Source organism: Anolis sagrei, chromosome 1, assembly GCF_037176765.1.
Source record: "Anolis sagrei isolate rAnoSag1 chromosome 1, rAnoSag1.mat, whole genome shotgun sequence".
Lineage (NCBI taxonomy): Eukaryota > Metazoa > Chordata > Lepidosauria > Squamata > Dactyloidae > Anolis > Anolis sagrei.
This window is the reverse complement of record NC_090021.1, coordinates 26,578,915-26,594,155: the sequence shown is the minus strand read 5'-3', so window position 1 is coordinate 26,594,155 and position 15,241 is coordinate 26,578,915. Positions and strand designations below refer to the sequence as shown.

Below are 15,241 nucleotides of genomic sequence, written 5' to 3'. Positions count from 1 at the left end.
CTGCCTCAGAGTATCATGGAGTCTCCTTCTCTGGAGAGTCTTAAGAAGCTGGATGGCCTTCTGTCAGGAGTGCTTTGATTGCGTATCCCTGCATGACAGAATGGGGTTGGACTTGATGGCCCTTAGGGATCTCTTCCAACTTTATGCCTCTACATTATTGATGAAGTTATGCTGTGTAATGTCTGTAAACCTGGCTCCCCAAAAACAATACAGGAAGTCCCTGAGTTACAAATAGCTGACTTACAAACAACTCATAGTTAAGAACAGAGGTGAGACCACAGGAAGTGAGAGAAATCTACCCCTAGGAGAGGAAATTCACTCCTGGGGTATTAGGGGGAAAGAAAAAAAATGGGAGACTGCTTGTACTCCATTCTCTCTCTTTTTTTAAATAATCTAAAAAATAGAATTTCCTTGCTCAATATCCAGTAATTCTTCCTACTTTTTGTAGATTTTCAAATATCATGAAATGTGACTGTAGGCCCAAAGCCACATACATGCAGGCCATCAAGCAACTGCCAAATTCACTCCCCCATATTTATTTCTCTTTGCAAGGGGTCCTTAGCCTCAGTCACCCAGAAATAAGTCACACTGGAATGAAGGGAGCTTACTTCTGGGAAAAAGCCAGGTCATTGTAAGCTTCAGCAATGTTTCCTTTGGTTTTCTTAGTCTTTGTGCATCCAGATTCTATGGGTGTGAGTTCAGTGTCAGGTTAAATAGGGCTTACTCTCTAATAACCCTTGCATTAAGCCGATAACAGTTCTCCTACAGACTCAATACGCGCAACAAGCATCCCCCAGTGAAATCAGTATTATACCATTGTTACCAGGAGCCACTGTCATGTTAATTTGTTTCTCATTGCTGTCAAGGTGCCTTCATTTTATACCAACCCTATGAATGAGATGGCAAGTGACATGAATTAATAATAATGAATACAGTCTGAGTTTTCCTGTCCAGAATGATTGAGAGAAGAACTGCTTTGGATTTCAGAATACATATCAGTGCACAATGAGAGATCTCGGAGATGAGACAAAAGCCTAAATGCAAAATTCATTTGTTTTATATATACCTTATGCAGTGTATAAATATTTTACATATACTTTCTGGCAGCAGGTTTTTCTTTCTTTCCAAGCAGGTTTTTACAAAAAAATATTTTGTATTGTTGTTAGTTTCATTATTTGTATGTTTTAACTATGTATTATTATTATAAGTTTAAGTTATGTTTTAGCTATGTATTATTATTCTAATTTGTTTTCTGTGTATTTAAACTATGTAATTATTATTATTAGCAGTAGTTTAATTTATTATGTGTGTTTTAACTATGTACTATTATATTAATTTATTATTTGTGTGTTTTTAACTATACATTATTATAGGTTTAATTTATGTTTTATATATGTATTCTTATTAGTTTAATTTGCTAAAGGTAAAGGTAGTCCCCTGACATTAAGTCCAGTCATGTCTGACTCTGGGGTGCTCATCTCCATTTCAAAGCTGAAGAGCCAGTGTTGTCCCTAGACACCTCCAAGGTCATGTGGCCAGCATGACTGCATGGAGCACCGTTAATTTGCTATCTGTGTATAAATAATATTACTAGTTTAATTTATTATGTGTGTTTAAACTATGTATTATTATTATTATAGGTTTAAGTTATGTTTTAACTATGTATTATTATTTTAATTTGTTTTCCGTGTATTTAAACTATGTAATTATTAGTAGTAGTTTAATTTATTATTCATGTTTTAACTATGTATTATTATTATTATTATTATTATGTTTTAACTATGTATTATTATTTTAATTTGTTTTCCGTGTATTTAAACTATGTAATTATTATTAGTAGTTTAATTTATTATCTGTGTTTTAACTATGTATTACTATTATTTATTTATTTTTATTTATTTCATTCACTTATACCCCGCCCTTCTCACCCCGAGGGGGACTCAGGGCGGCTTACAGGGAGGGCACAATTAGATGCCCGATCACATAACAAGTAATCCAAAAAATAACAATTCAACACTTAAATTAAAACATCAATACATAGTAAAATCCTAAAACCTAAAACAATCTCATGTCAGAGTCCATATATCAGAGTCCATAAGTCCGTTCTACTCCGTTTGTCTTTGTCTATTCCCAGGTCCTTGAGTTAATTGTCAGAGTGACCAAAAGCTTGGTCCCACATCCAGGTCTTTAGTTTTTTCCTAAATGCTAGGAGGGAGGTTGCCGATCTAATCTCCCCGGGGAGTGAGTTCCACAGGCGGGGGGCCGCCACTGAGAAGGCCCTGCTCCTCGTCCCCGCCAGCCTCGCTTGAGAGACTGGCGGGGTCGAGAGCAGGGCCTCCCCAGAAGATCTTAAACTTCGAGGTGGGATGTAGAGGGAGATCCGTTCGGACAAATACACTGGGCCGGAACCGTATAGGGTTTTATAGGTTTGAATTATGTTTTAACTATGTATTATTATTATTTCAATTTCTTTTCTGTGTATTTAAACTATGTTATTATTATTAAGGTAAAGATAAAGGTTGTCCCCTGACATTAAGTCCAGTCATGTCTGACTCTGGGGTATGGTGCTCATCTCCATTTCTAAGCCGAAGAGCCGGTGTTGTCCATAGACACCTCCAAGGTCATGTGGCCGGCATGACTGCATGGAGCACCGTTATTAGTAGTAGTAGTAGTTTAATTTATTATGGGTGTTTTAACTATGTATTTCTATTATTTTAATTTGTTATTTGTGTGTTTCTAAGTATACATTATAATTATTAATATTAATATTATTATTATTATTATTATTATTATTAGTTCCATTTACCTCAGGAAATCCTCCCCATTCCCTCACCGTCCCTTTGCCGCTTCCAAAATGGCCGCCTCCCGGTATATCCCTTCCCTTTCCCTGACATCTTCCCGTAACCAATATGGCGGGAGGAAGCGGAAATAAGAAGGCCTCAATGGGGCGTGGTTTGCGAACGGGTTTCCGGTTTCGAAAAGGGAGGGGCGACGTCGCTCACGGAGTCGCTACCCTTCGCCTCTGCCCACTTCGTGACGTTTAGGGGGAAGGCGGGGCGGCGACAGCTTCCTGTGATTGGCTGCGGCGCTGTCACTCCTTTGGCACCCCCTCCCCCCTCCGAGCGACAGTTACTCTTGAGGCGAAGAGGAGGCGGAAGACAGGCTGGGGCTGTTTGATGTCGATGGGTGAGAGGCCTGCGCTGAGGGAAAGAGGAAGCAGAGCGCGGAGGGAAGGAGAAGGGAGAGGGGGAAAGAGATGTTTCGGCCCGACAGCGCCGCCACCTTCCACGGCTTTCGAACCAGACCTTAGGTAAGAGGGAAGAAGGAGGAGGAGGAAGAGGAGGAGGAGGAGAAGGCCTTAGACAGGGCCCTTCCACACAGCCATATGACCCAGAATATCAAGGCAGAATAACCCACCATATCTGCCTTGAACTGGGTCATTATCTGAGTCCATACTATCATAGATCCCAGTTCAAAGCAGATAATGTGGGATAGTATTCAGGGCCCTTCCACACAGCCCTGTATCCCAGAATATCAAGGCAGGAAATCCCACAATATCTGCTTTGAACTGGGTTATTTGAGTCCACACTCAGATAATGTGGGATTTTCTGCCTTTATATTCTACGATATAAGGCTGTGTGGAAGGGCCCACAGATATATACCCCAGAATATCAAGGCAGAAAATCCCACAATATCTGCTTTGAACCTGGGTTATTTGAGTCCACACTCAGATAATGTGGAATATCTGCTTTGAACTGGGTTATTATCTGATTCCATACTATCATAGATCCCAGTTCAAAGCAGATAATGTGGGATAGTATTCAGGGCCCTTCTACACAGCCCTGTATCCCAGAATATCAAGGCAGGAAATCCCACAATATCTGCTTTGAACTGGGTTATTTGAGTCCACACTCAGATAATGTGGGATTTTCTGCCTTGATATTCTGCAATATAAGGCTGTGTGGAAGGGCCCACAGATATATACCCCAGAATATCAAGGCAGAAAATCCCACAATATCTGCTTTGAAGTGAGTTATTTGAGTCCACACTCAGAGCGAAGACAGAAGGGAGCAGAAGACACTTCCATCTTGTCTTTACTAATAATATAATATAGTATATTGTATATACATATAATATTTATAATATTATAATGTAATACAATATAATACTAGTAATAATACAGTTCTTGTGGGTTTTTTCGGGCTATATGGCCATGTTCTAGAGGCATTTCTCCTGACATTTGGCCTGCATCTATGGCAAGCATCCTCAGAGGTAGTGAGGTCTCGGCTTCCAAAGACGCTCAAGAGCTTTGCAAAGAGCTGCCCCATTACGAGCCCCGCAGCCTTCAATATTATAATTATATATTTACATTACATGTAATATTACTAATAATATTACAATATAACGGTATAGTGCAATATAGTAATATATACTGATATTGTACTATGCTAATAATATAATATATTGTATGAAAATATATATTGTAATCCGCTCTGAGTCCCCTTCGGGGTGAGAAGGGCGGCATATAAATGCCGTAAATAAATAAATAAATAATAATGTGGGATACTTGTCCCTCGGATCCCCTGTCTAGATACATTACATTGCTCTCCCACCCAGTGTTTTTAAACTTTTAGTCCCTGCAACTGGCCCCCAGCCCACTGTGATCAACTTTCAGTGTTCAAATATTGTGATTTTATATTGTCTCATGGGTTCATTTATACTGCTTTTATTTTATTTTATTTCCTTATATTTTATTGTTGTCTTTATGTGTATATTTGCATTGTTGTATTCATAGAATCATAGAATCAAAGAGTTGGAAGAGACCCCATGGGCCATCCAGTCCAACCCTCTGCCAAGAAGCAGGAATATTGCATTCAAATCACCCCTGACAGATGGCCATCCAGCCTCTGTTTAAAAGCTTCCAAAGAAGGAGCCTCCACCACACTCCGGGGCAGAGAGTCCCACTACTGAATGGCTCTCACAGTCAGGAAGTTCTTCCTAATATTCAGATAGAATCTCCTCTCTTGTAGTTTGAAGCCATTGTTCCACGTCCTAGTCTCCAAGGAAGCAGAAAACAAGCTTGCTCCCTCCTCCCTGTGGCTTCCTCTCACATATTTATACATGGCTATCATATCTCCTCTCAGCCTTCTCTTCTTCAGGCTAAACATGCCCAGCTCCTTAAGCCACTCCTCATAGGGCTTGTTCTCCAGACCCTTGATCATTTTATTCGCCCTCCTCTGGACACATTCCAGCTTGTCAATATCTCTCTTGAATTGTGGTGCCCAGAATTGGACACAATATTCCAGATGTGGTCTAACCAAAGCAGAATAGAGGGGTAGCATTATTTCCCTAGATCTAGACACTATGCTCCTATTGATGCAGGCCAAAATCCCATTGGCTTTTTTGCCGTCACATCACATTGTTGGCTCACGTTTAAGTTGTTGTCCACAATGAGGTATCATGGAAATGGGATCCATCTTTAAAGACCAAAACATTTGTGGTTCATAGATTGAGCATGCTTTACCTAAAATTCCAAAATTGTCTGCACAGGTGGCTGAAATAATGATAACTTTGTGTTCTGATGGTTCGATGTTTCATGCGCAAAATCATTTCAGATATTGCATAAAGTTGCCCTGAGGCTATGTGCATATGCCACATATGAACATAAATGAGTTTTGTGTTTAGACATGGGTCTCATTTCCTTGATTGCTCATTGTGTGTGTGTGTGTGTGTTTCATAATTTAAAAAATCCAAACTATATCTGGTACAAAACATTTCAGATGGGAAATATTCAACCTGTACATCTTATGCATATAGCCTGAAGGTAATTTTATGCAATATTTTAAAATAATTCTGTGCATGAATCAAATTTTGTATACATTGAACTCAGAAAGAAAAGGTGTTACTGTTTTAGCATCTCATTGGAAAATTTAGAATTTTGGGGTATTTCAGATTTTGGGATTCCCAATAATGCTTTGTCAGTTTGTATGTAGTGATTTTGTAGCACCTTTGAGACTGACTAGCTGAGAAAAAGAAGTTGGTAGAAGAATTGTAGTGGATGGCTTTTGTTGTCCTAGCACAGTTAATATTGTGTATGTATGTAGATATAGATAGATAGATAGATAGATAGATAGACAAATAGATATTTGTATGTATGTGTGTTTATATGTGTGTGTGTGTGTGTGTGTGTGCATGCATGCTATGAAGGGGCTTTATAACCTATAAAAGGCAAAAAACCAGAATTTGATTTGAGGGAAAACAGAAAAGCTGCTAATAAGATTTTATCTCTCCATGCATTTTTTTTTTGCAAGTTCAAGCGGATGTTGAGCTTTACCTTTGATTTATTACTCTTTGTAAGTTTGTAACCAGCTCTGGATAGATAAGGCAGAGTTAATATTACACTAGCCTTTGTGGCATTGAATGTGCATAAAATACCCCTTCAGCAATTTTGCTGCCTTGAAACATACATTTCCATATCCATTTATAAAGGTAGAGGGTGGAAATTTCTTTATGATTCCAAAGGAGACCACGTGTGATTATAATAGGAATGATTTATAGGCAAATTGGTGAGGAAAAATTAAACAGTACTGATTTATAGAATTGTGGCTCCATTTGGAGTGTTTTCTTAGGGCCATTTATTACCTGCTGTAATTTTGTATTCACTTGTCTGACTTTGAAACCAAATATTGGCAATGGAATCCCAATAGGTCGTTTCAGAGTTTATAGGCATGCTTTCCCCCTAAGGCTTGTAATTATTTTGAGTTTTTGTCCACCATGGCTCTATAGCCACCCCATCAGTCATAGCAATTAATTTCCTTAAAATTACTACAGGCTTCACTGTCTTGTTTATACATTGAGTTAGAGTAATTATATTTTTTTTTTACTTACTATATATATTGAATTGCTAATTGCGGCTATCATTGTCAGATGTTATATTTGAGATGTGGTAGTAATGAGTATGTACTTTGTTTGAAAGAAAAGATCCAGATGCGCATATATAACTGTCTTATATTGAAATAGGTCATTCGCCTGTTGAGCTAAGGTTCTGTCTTCCTTGACTAGCACCAGCTTTCAGGTTTTTCACAGACCTGCTGCAGCATATAACTTAGCTGACAAGTTTTGCTCCCACACAAATGAGCTCTGAGTTCTTCTTTGTTGTAGTTCAGTGCTTCACAGGGAGTGGCATTCAAATCTCATGCAACCAAACTGCGGATAAGGCAACTTCAAATGTGGTCAGTTTTGTGCCTGGAAGCCCTTCTGTGTAGAGAAACGTGCAAATCACATGGAGCAATTATACAGGGAAATGAATGTATTTACTCTTGAGGATGGAGGCTGTGGTCATTTGTGATGACATGGTTCTGTGAGGAGGATTGTGACTGTGTGTGGTTTGTATGCTTCGTCATACATTATAATACTGTCTGTAATATATTTGCTTTGTTGGAAGCAGTCCATACTTTGTAAGTCACTTCCCTTCAGTCATAGTTCCTGATCTGCAACGCGAAGGAGTAACACATACCTTGTGAAATTATTAATAAAATTGAGAAAAAAATATTGCATCCAGGTTCTTTACAGTGGTTCTCAACCTGTGGGTCCTCAGATGTTTTGGCCTTCAATTCCCAGAAATCCTAACTAACAGCTGGTAAACTGGCTGGGATTTCTAGGAGTTGAAGGCCGAAACATGATGTACTGGCTTTAGCACTGGACTCTGGTGAAGGGAGAACCCTCAGCCATGAAAACCTACTGGATGGTTTTAAGTAAGTTACATTCGCACCTTCAAAAAAAGACAAAGGCAAGTAAATTTCACCAAGAAAAAAACTTGATAGGTTTGCCTTAAGATCACCATAAGTTGAAAGCTATTGGAAGGAACACAAGAACAATGGTAATCATGAATATGGGGTAATGTTTTTTAAAAAACCAATTAACACACAGTCTTGGGTAATCTTCATATTGGTAGTAAAACTGCATTAGCTGTTTATTTATAGGAGAGTCAATCTTTGTATTATTGTGTCTTGTTAGTGGCCCATGTTAGATATATGAATGAATATTAGATATATTTTATTTGACAGCATAGTTATTAGTGATTGTGTGAATCCCAATTTTATACAATACATTGATAACATTTGGCTATTCAAATAAAATAGTTACGAGGAACCCATAATGGTCCTCATGATGGAATACATCAGCCCCAGTCAGCTGTTCCCCTCAGATCTTTATAACATAACTTAAAGAAAATTAAAAGTGCAGTCCAATACCGTTTGTAGGTCTGTGCTTTATGAACAAAATCTGCATTTGACTAAAGGTTTTCTATTATGGAAAAGTGATGTTTCAAATTGGATTTCACTTTATATTGATTTACATAGTCCACAATGTTCTGTGGGCCATGTCCATAAGTAAATGTACATTGGGTTGCATTCTAATTAAAAACAAAGATAAACTATGAATCTTTCCACTTTAGAGTTGAAACCCAACAGATTTATTGAGTTGGATCCCTAGATTTCATATTAAGTCCTGTATTGCTCTTGTGTATCTCCAAGTCATATAACCCACTTCTAAGTACAGGCAATTCCCAAGTTGCAAAGATCTGACTTACAAACAACCCATAGTTAAGAATGGGGGTGCAAAGGAAATACTATTTCAACATGAGGATTTAATGTTTAAAATGGAAAATTTGACTGTTATAAAATCTAAATTTTCAACATATTGTTCAGTTTTCTCTTGAAGAAAGCCATGATGAAGAACTCTTTGGAATTGATATAACTTACTTTTCCATTGTATACATATTTCTGTACTTCTCCGGAAAAGTATAGTGTTTTAAAATTAACATGAATGTTAAGACGTAATGTGTGAGATATTTAATTCTGAGAAACATCCAGTATGGCATTCATATTTGTCTAATGGTAGCCACAAAGAAAACATGAAAGGTTACATGTCATGTTTTATATACAGAGAAAGTTTAACAAATGTGGTAATTGAAATGAAGGACAAAGTCCTGTACCGAGGTAGGCACTGTTGGATTCTGTTTCCTGGAAAAGCATTAATGCTTTCCCAGAAAACAGAATTCAATAGGGCTAATATCAAGATTTGGAAATCTAAAATCAAGAATAGGAAGTGCTTTCCTTTGTTTGATTGTGCCATGTTTAACTTATTTTAAAATAAGAATTAATTACTTACTCAGAGGGAAATTTGTTTTTATACTGTCAAGTTGAAGGAAGGAAGAAATGTTCTCCTTTTGCTCAGGACAGAAAAAATGTGTAAAAGTTATTTCATTATAACTGAGATAGCTAACATGCTATGAATACTCTTGAAAATGTTGAGATTTTTCAGTATATAAATGCATTTAAAATGTTCAACATCTGAAAATATAACTAAAAGCTTTTTAAAAAGAAGAAGAATATGGGTGAGACTACAGAAAGTGAGAGAAATCTATCCCCAAGAAGGCCAATTCACTTCTGAAACAGCTACCATGGGGAAAGGGAGTCTTCACTGAAGCTTTCTCACCAATCCCTGTTTCCACAAGAAGCCAAATTTTTCAACATCTAATTATCGCAGGGATAGAAAGTGAGGTGAAATCTTCTGAATAGGGGCCCAGACAGCAAAACAAACACCACAGGGGTGTCAACCCTTTACCTGTGTTCGCGCATACACACACATATGGTTATTACAAAAGAACGCCTTGATTTCAAAAATTCATGGTAAACATGTTAGTGAATGAAACCTACATGTGAAGAGGAAGTCTTCAAGTTTTTTTCCACACTCAAAGATACTCAATTTGGCTGCCACCAATCATGCAGCACATATCTAAACGGTAGTCCAGCTCCTGCCACACACATTGCAATATGTCGTGATCAGTGGCACTCACATCTCAGGTGGCTGGGAGACGTCTTCTTGCACAAGCAACCCATTTCGTTGAATTGTGTGAACCAGCATCTAATCGTCTTTGCATCTGGCGCCACTTTCTGATAGCGCATTCTAAACACCCATTGCGCTGTAATTATGGACTTAATGCTTTGAAACTGTAGGACAAAACGGCTTCTCCTGCTGGGTTGCAGTCATTTTGCACTGTTGCATGCATGAATTCTGCCTGGTGGCCGCTCATGCAATTACCCTGCCCAGGCGGCACATACAAGTGTGGAGAAAAAACTTGAAGACTTGTCCTTCACATTGATGTAGGTTTCCTACGTGTGCATTCACTAAAATGCTTACCATGAATTTTTGAAATCAGGGCATTCTTTTGTTTTCAGTATATATATAGTTGTAGTTTATTTATTTATTTATTTACTTTGCTTATATACCGCTGTATCTCAAGCCCGAAGGCAACTCACAGCGGTTCACAAACAGTAAAAACAGTAGAAACAGCAGTGGTTCCATACAACATATAACAATTGACTTAACACATATAACTATTGACTTAACACATTATTTTTAGTTACACTTAAAAATATATACCTGTTCCAACACACATTCAAATTCAACTTAAACCTCCAGAACCTATCATCTTAGTAACTTGGGCACTGCCTGTAAATATGCTATGAAAAATGTCCACTGTGCTTGCACGTGCACATATAAAACTGCATTGTGCTATTGGATAAAAACATATACTCTCAGATCAATACTGTCAACAGGAGCTTTCCAGGGACCAGATATGTGTTGGCTTGTGGCTTTAATTGCAAACATATGAAAAGTATTTACTGTATAATTTGAAGAAAATATATTCCATCGTATAAAACGTGTCTCAAGGAAAAGTGCTTAAATAAAGGAGCTTTCAGATTTCCATACATTGCAGGTTTAGTTTCAAGGCATTTTTTTTTCATACAAATGGCTTTATTTGGATAATTAGGAGACTACACGATGTATGGGATTTCTAACATTAAATATCTAGGAAATGCTTTAACCTTAGGACAACATGTACAGTGAACAAGGAACATGATATATACTTGCCTTGCAAATTGGCACGCGAAATAAAATGTTTATTCAGGGTCACCTGTAGGACAGTGGAAATACAGTGATGTGGAAGTGCCCTGAGGAAAGTCCATTTGTGCAAACACATCTGTTATTTTAATCATGAAGACTTGAGCCCTGAAGCTCCCTGTGAAAAAAAAGAGAATGTTTTCTAAAAATTATCAGATCCGAAGCTCAGGCTCTTTGCAGGCAAATCATGTCTGTAAATGTTCTCTAAGGTTTGTGGAAAATTAATATCTGTAAAAGCTAATATGTACCCTGCCACTGAATAAATTGAGATACTGCTATTTGTGATAATATAGCTCTAAATAAAGGGATATTTTGCAATACAGCTTGAATTTTTGTTGTTATACTGAAATGTGCTTATCTGTGAACACTTTTCTATTTGTAAGATTTTAGCAGTGGCATGGTTTTTTTTTTGTAGTTGCCAAAGGGAAACAAAGTATTTTCCACATTAATTAAGTTGCTGTGAACTTTATGAATACCTAACGTGATAGAAATTTAATTGTTTGCTTTTGTTTTCACTGTAGTATATGTATAGATAGATGCTAGCCTTGAATTGGTTCTGAAAAGATTGTAAAGAATTATATACAGCTGTGAACTAAAAATACTGAATAGTTTTATGATATTGTACAAATTGTATGCATGGGTTCTTAATTCTGGATAGGAAGGCAACTAAGAAGTATTTCTAAGAAAAGTTGGCAATAATTCTGAAAATGAGATGCATGCATTCAGTAGTCTGACTGCTGTACATTTGATTTGATTTGATTTTATGTAACATAATTTAATTACAGCGATTAACTGTTGTCCATTTTAGTCACATTACAAAATCAGACCAAATACTGAAGTAATTATTTAAGTAGTTTTTTTGTAGGGACTTTGGTGGTTGTAGCCCAACTGTTCTCCTTAAAAAAAATTTATTTAAGTTTTAGACTTCATTCTGTTGTAACATCAGCCTTTCAGTTCATGCTTTTCCTTTATGATTCGTGGATTTCTCAGAGTACCAGCATTTGCCATTAAATTCTTTATACGTTGCTATATAAAGAATTATATAGTAACGAGCTGTTAAGTTGGAGGCAAAGAAATGTATCCTTTCTTGACTAAAGGAACTTGAACCCATTGCTAAGTTGACCCTGTGTTGTAAATATGCAGGCCTTAGCAAACCAATGACTCTGTTTTGTCATGAATATGAGTAGCATGCTGTCACTTGTAACAAACAGAGAAAAGAACCAGGAAGAAATCTTTGACTCTTTCTCTTGTTTGTGAAAGGGAACAAACCAGAGAAAGGAAGCTACCTACTGCAAAATTAACTCTAATACAGAGCTCAGTAGCTTGCTAAACTATCCCGGTTGCAAGTGGGAATCATTGGGCAATAATAAGCACCAATACATTATATCTATATGAGAAGCTAGATTCCTGTGATTTGTCACGCTGTATGAATGTGCCTCCAATGTAGTCCCAAAATGTGGTTACAGACTTTTCTTTCCAGGAGAAAAGAGTTTAAAGTGAAAGTGCAATTGAGGTTGAGTACCAGCACTTCACTAGTAATATTACTCAGCAGTTTGATATTGCCAAACCTATGTGCTAAAGAAAGTCTGTCCTCAGCCACTCAGTTGTACTGATTTCATTACTGCTGTGGTGGTTTCCAAGTGCTTCAGTGACTAGATGAATTGTCACATTTTATTATCTTCACTTTGTCAGAAGTGGTGGAATGTGCATTCCAAAAGACCTGAATACATTCTGTTTTAAAGCCATTTATTTTGGGTTAGGTTGCTCTAAATCTAAGCTTTGTGTGAATATAAAAAAGCTTTAACAACTGCCTAAACTCCTTAACGTGAAGATTAAATTCCTAAGATTGCCTATTTCACAGTAATTCCTATTAAATATTTAATGGACTTCCTTCTATGCTGGGCTCCAAAACACTTGCCGAGCAGTGAGTCCACTAAGCCTGTTTGTTTAATGTATGAATTTCCAGACCAAACTGGTAATCTGAATTATTCATGGTTATGGTGGGGCATTTTGGCAGTGATCACGTGAAGTAAATTGATGTTAGACTGAAGCCACAATCCTGTGCATTGATGAAAGTAATTCCTGTTGTATTGGTATTTGATTGTGTATAAGTGGATACGGGCCCAAGTTGTAACGACTGATTATTATGGACTAATACTGGCAGCAGAATGCTCCATTTACCTTTAGCATATCTATGTGAATTTTATATTGGCCTCTCTATAGCAGGCCTGCACAACCTGTGGCTTTCCAGGCGTTTGGGTCTCCAACTCCCAGAAGCTCTAGCCAGCTGTTCCCATGGCCAGGAATTCTGAGAGCTGAAGTCAAAAACACCTGGAGGGCCGCAGGTTGTGCAGGCCTGCTTTAAGAGACCAGGACATGGGGGAGTGGAGTCAAATTGCAGGAAAAGATATTCCACCTAAACATTAGGAATAACTTCCTGATGGTAAGAGCTGTTCAGAAGGGGAACATGCTGCCTTAGTGTGTGGTGGAGTCTCCTTTTCTAGAGGTTTTTAAACAGAGGCTTGGTGGCTATCTGTTGAGAGTACTTTGATTGTGTATTCCTGTATGGCAGGGATTTGGACAAAATGGCCCCTGTGATCTGTTCCACCTCTATAATTATATGGTTGTGGTGACTTCTTTTCTTTTGGGTTGGAGACATTCATTTGTAATTCCGTTCTTCCTTCCTGTTGCATTGTTTCTCTATTCTTTCTTCTGGCCTAATAGCTATTACTTATAGATTCCATACAAAGATTCTACCAGATTAAATTATGAAGCCTTCTATAAAAACCTTTCCCTCTTTCTTTGTATTTTTTTTTACAAAATTTAGAAATGGTTCCCAATCTTTGATAAAGTTTTTGTGTTTTTTATTTCTTTGTTCATCAACAAAGAAAAAATTTAAGAATCCATTCTTCTATTGTCGGGAGGTCTTCCAAAGTTGTGCATATAATATCCGTGCTGCCATTATCATATAGTGCAATACTTTGTAGTTTAGTGATTTTTTGGCATTCCCAATAAAAATAATTCAGGCTTCAATTGTATCTTTTATTGAAAAATGTCTTGCAGTGTGTTGTGTATTAAAATACTTACGTTACATCCTATATTATAAAGTCTTTTTGCAGCTCATTATCTGTCTCAATAAAAATGGACAAACAGGGATCGGAAGTATACTTAAATTGAGTATCTTCACTATGGAGAATAGTACTTTTTCAGCCAAATTTCAGGCTCTAGATGGTTTTATTCTATCATCTAATTTAGGGGTCCTCAAACTAAGGTCCGAGGGCCGGATACGGCCCTCCAAGGTCATTTATCCTGCCCTCGCTCAGAACTCACACTTCTCATTGAAATAATAATACGTTAATATTTGTTAAAATTGGTCTTCATTTTAATTATTGCAGTGTTTTAAAATGTTTTATGCACCACAAATAAGATACGTGCAGTGTTCATAGAAATTCATTCATTTTTTGTTTTTTTCAAATTATAACCAGCCCTCCAACAGTTTGAGGGACTGTGCCCTGGCCCTCTGTCTAAAAAGTTTGAGGATGCCTGATCTAATTAATATTTTTGTGTTAGCTTTATTTTAATAAATCTGTTTATGAATTCAGTTGAATACTAGGCCAAAATTAGTCTACTTATATATTTTAAATTACATTTTAAAGCAAGCTCAACTGCGCATATTGTTAATTCAGTTAGATGTACTATTGATTTTAGAAGTAGTTTTGATGTTGCACTGGGACACTAAGAGGCCCAGGAGTGAATCCCTGGTACTGGATAACTGAGGGCAAGTCACATTATCTCATCCTCAGAGAAAGGTGAAGGAAAACTCCCTTTACACAAATTCTGCTAAGAAAATCTATTGTTGGATTTTCTTATGTTTAGCTTAAATCAGAAATTATTTGGAGACACAGAACAGCAAAGTGCATTTATTCAGTTAGTAATGTCTAACTGTTCATTATGACTTGAGAGACCAAAAGCTTGCTATTACATGGAGGTGAAAGCAAGTTGAAGGTGAAAACATCTTTAAAAGTATCTAAGCACACACAATACAGGCAGTCCCCAAGTCATGAACAATATAGGTTATGTAGGTTTGTTCTTAAGTTGGATATGTATGTAAGTTGGAACAGGTACATTTTTAAAGTGCAACTCCAGCCATATCTATCTATTTATCTATCTATCTATCTATCTATCTATCTATCTATCTATCCAAATTTGGATAGCATAGGGAAGGCTTAACACCCCTGTGGTGGTGTTTTTTGTTTGTTTGTTTTGTTTTTTG

At 37.2% G+C, this 15,241-nt stretch overlaps 1 protein-coding gene across 2 annotated transcripts in view; it reads left to right on the top strand.

Annotated features, from left to right (window-relative positions):
* Positions 1-3,095: 3,095 nt before the first annotated feature.
* SOCS5 (suppressor of cytokine signaling 5) overlaps positions 3,096-15,241 on the top strand; it is a 29,119-nt gene continuing 16,973 nt past the window's right edge. The window contains exon 1 of one of the 2 annotated variants that reach the window (XM_060754414.2): positions 3,096-3,310. The gene's annotated coding sequence lies outside the window, so the exon portion shown is untranslated. The remainder of the gene's footprint in view (positions 3,311-15,241) is intronic. The other variant, XM_060754415.2, reaches the window with a different exon arrangement.